Here is a 3,753-nt window from a genome sequence, read left to right as displayed (position 1 = left end):
TCTTTCTCCCTCTGTTTCTCCCCGCCTCTCTCTCTCTCTCTCTCTCTCTCTCACACACACACACACACACACACACAACTGACAATAAGAAACAGAAGGTGGCAACCAGTACAAGAGCTTGTCAGTTCTCTTGAACATCAGACAGACCTAGACATTCAGTTCCCACCTCTACCCCTCACTGACTCTGAGACCTGGAGCATGTCACATCCATTCCAGAGCTTCAGAACCCTTAGTTAGCAAATGGGCATGCCTACAACTCAACAATACAATGACAAATAATCCAGTTTAAAAAGGGACAGAGGATTTGAATAGACATTTCTTGAAAGAAGACACAGAAATAGTCAATAGCACATAGAAAGCTGCTCCACATCATTAGTCATTAAGGAAGTGCGAATCAAAACCACCATGAGACGCCCCTTTATACACGCTAGGGTGGCTTACAATGAGACATACAGACAGTAACAAGTGTTGGTGAGGGTGCAAAGAAACCAGAGCCCTCCGATGTCGCTGGTCAGATTATAAAAGGGCAGTCACTTTGGAAAACAGTTTGGCAGCTCCTCAAAAGGTTAAAAAAGATTTACTAAAAAAAAAAAAAAATATTTACTACGTGACCCAGCAATTCCAATCCCAAGTATATTCCCAAGAGAATTGAAAACCTACATCCTCACAAAGACTTGTAATGAATGTTTACAGCAGCGTTACATATAACAGCCACAAAGTAGAAACAACCCAAATGTCCATCCCCTGGCAAATGGAGACACAAAATGTGAGATCCTCGTACAATGCAACGTCATCCAACCACTGGGAGGAAGGAGGGATGCCCTCCCCCTGCAATGCAGGTGAGCCTTGACGATACTGGGTGAGTGAAAGAAGCCACTCGGAAAGGACACACACTGTATGATTCCATTCAGATGAAATGTCTAGAATACAGAACTCCATAGAGACGGAGAGTAGGTTTGTTGTTGCCAGGGGATGGAGAAGTGAAGAGTGACTGCTAACGGCTACAGGGTTCACCTTGGAGATGATAAAAAAATTAGATAGTGGCGCTGGCTGCACAACTGTGAATACACAAAAACACTGAATTGTAAACTGTATTTTTATCTATCTATCTATTTACTTGTTTATTTAGAGACAGAATCTCCCTTTCACCCAGACTGGAGTGAATTGGTGCAATCTTGGCTCACTGCAACCTCTGCTTCCTGGGTTCAAGTGATTCTCACACCTCAGTCTGCTGAGTAGCTGGGATTACAGGTGCGTGCCACCACATCTGGCTAATTTTTGCATTTTTAGTAGAGATAAGGTTTTGTCATGTTGGCCAGGCTGGTCTCGAGCTCCTGACCTCAAGTGATCTGCCCACCTGAGCCTCCCAAAGTACTGGGATTGTATGTGTGAGCCACCGCGCCTGGCCCTGAATTGTACACTTTAAAAGAGTGAATTTTATAGTAGTAAATTACAAAGATTCCACCACAGGGGTGTTGTGAAAGTGAAATAAGGCAGGGAGCCAGGCAGGCCCAGCATGGTCCCTGGCGCGCAGCCAGGGCGCGAGATCTCTCTCTTGCTCTCTGATCCTTTTCGCGAGGAGGATTTCTAAGCACAGGTAACCTGGTGCTATAGGGCTACACTAGTCTGAGTTCACTCCCACCACTCCCCCTAACACACCCTCCTGACTCCTTAGTTAGGGCTCTAAACTCTGCTGGGCAGTTTCTTAACAAAACAGAAGAAAATAATAAGCACAAGACCATCATCATTCTCATCCCCCTTAAAAGGAAACTAGGTTGACTTGAGGTCTGAAAGCCAGGGTGCTCTGAGCAGAGACAGCTGCAGGAGGAGGATGACAGCCTAGGGTTGGGTCATCCCACCTAGGGGATGGGTGGGGGAGCTCTGAGAGGTCTGCCAAGCCCCCCTCCCCTTGGGCCACACCACCTGCCCCTGAGGCTCTGACTGGCAGCAGGACCCCTCCTCATGGCCCAGCTCTCTGTTTGGCATATCCTCCCCAGGGGCGCCTTTGAGCTGAAGGCAGGGGACAAATAGTTTCTTCCTCCCAAGCCTCCTAGGCCTGGCTGGCAGCTCAGGGCGGCTTCCTCCAGGAGGGGTGGAGAGAGGGGCAGCTGCCTGCAGTCACTGATCGTGGTGCAGAGGCTGAGACATTTGGAGGAACACACCTCTTCTCTTAAGCTATTAGGTTCCATAATAGTGAGGGTGTGAGGAGCCTTCAGAGATCTAGGTGGACCCTTCATTTCACAAGTAGGGAAACCGAGGCTCAGAGAGGTCAAGGGTTTTTCTGAAAGTCTTACAGCAAGTTGGTGACAGAATTGGGAGCTGGTCACCTACCACAGCCAGGTAGAGGCTGGTGGAAGCCTCAAAACCGCGTGGGGAGGTGAATATTTGTCATCCTTCCCTCAGACAGAGACAGGTTCTCACCCAGCTAGGAAGATGCAGAGGTGGGACTCAAACCCAGGTCCACCAAGGAATCACACAGTATCAAGACTATTGAGGACACTCTTTTTCTCAATTCCCTTAAAAGCTGACCCTCCACCCCACTGCTCACCCAGCCCCATGTCCCATTACCTGTGGTCCTTCAGCTTGTCTGGGCAGCAAGGGGAGCTCTGTGTAGACTGTGTGGATCCTGGGCTGGTCAGGGGAAGGAGAGGACACAGGCTGCACCCGTGACAGCAAGGAGGGCGGGACTATCGTGACGTTGCCCCTGGGACCCACTTGCTCACTGGGGTGGCATTCCTTCCTGCTGGTGCTATCAGCCCCAGGCCTTCCTGTCTGACTTGACTCTTCCCTGCAACACCGCAGGAGGGGCAGGTGGGGCAGCTACATGACTGGCCTGCCCCAGGGCCACAGCCATGCTCTTGGACTCCAAGAGGCAGTGAAATGAGGGCAGCTGTGCCACCCTTGGCTGTACCAAGCTCTGGGAAGGGAGGAGGGCGCGTGTCCAGGTACCCCCTCCACCCACATTGGTGAGCCTGACTCAGGCCCCAGCCATGTGTCCCAACCTGCCCCGTGGGTCCCAGAGGTGAAGGAAGATACTACAATGCTCCCAGGAGGCTGAGGTTGGGCAGGGAGCAGGAGAGAAGGCCTGGGGCTCAGGAGGCTGGCAGTGCCCGCTCCTAGGGAAGAAACTATGCTACAGCTAGAGGCGCCTTTGGGGAACACCCACTTGTCTTGCGCAAGTGGGAAAACACAGGCCCCTAGAGAGGCAAGAGGAGCAGTGTCAGGCCTCGCACAGCCGAGCGCAGGTCTCCAGCTCAGCCTGCCTCTCACCTCTCACTTATCCAACGCTGTGGAAGCAGGACAGGAAACACGTCCTACCACCGGAGCCCCCAGCCTTGGAGGGAAACAGGCAAGGCCCAGGGAGCTGTGGGCTCCCCGGGAGGACTTTCTGGAAGAGGGGTCATCCATACCCTAAGCTCAGGCCCCAAATCTTGGAGTCATTCTTAACACTTTGCTTTCTCACGTTCTGTATCTGACCCATCTGGAAAATCCTGTTGGTTCCACCTTCAGTATAGCCTGAATCTAGCCCCTCCTCTCCATTTCTCAACTGTCACCTTGATCCAGCCAGCAACATCACTGGGCTCCCTGCTCCGGCCCTCTCCCCTGAGTATTCCCATCAGCCCGGCAGCCAGGGGGTCCTCTTCAAATCCAAGGCAGCCCTTGTCCCTCCCCACCCAGCACTGCCACATTCCTGCCACACTCAGGGTAAAAAAGGTCTTACAAGTTCCCGTGAGATCTACCCCACACCTCTGG

At 51.9% G+C, this 3,753-nt stretch overlaps 1 protein-coding gene across 3 annotated transcripts in view; it reads right to left on the bottom strand.

Annotated features, from left to right (window-relative positions):
* The window catches only part of TMEM40 (transmembrane protein 40), a 26,551-nt gene extending 23,651 nt beyond the window's left edge, over window positions 1-2,900 (bottom strand). For all 3 annotated transcript variants that reach the window (XM_017501433.2, XM_037728823.1, XM_017501434.2), the window contains exon 1: window positions 2,569-2,900. The gene's annotated coding sequence lies outside the window, so the exon portion shown is untranslated. The remainder of the gene's footprint in view (window positions 1-2,568) is intronic.
* Between the last annotated feature and the right edge of the window lie 853 nt (window positions 2,901-3,753).

The sequence above is a fragment of the Cebus imitator genome, unplaced genomic scaffold, assembly GCF_001604975.1.
Source record: "Cebus imitator isolate Cc_AM_T3 unplaced genomic scaffold, Cebus_imitator-1.0 Scaffold281, whole genome shotgun sequence".
Classification (NCBI taxonomy): Eukaryota; Metazoa; Chordata; class Mammalia; order Primates; family Cebidae; genus Cebus; species Cebus imitator.
Note: the sequence above shows the minus strand (reverse complement) of the source record. Positions and strands in the feature narration are given on the sequence as shown.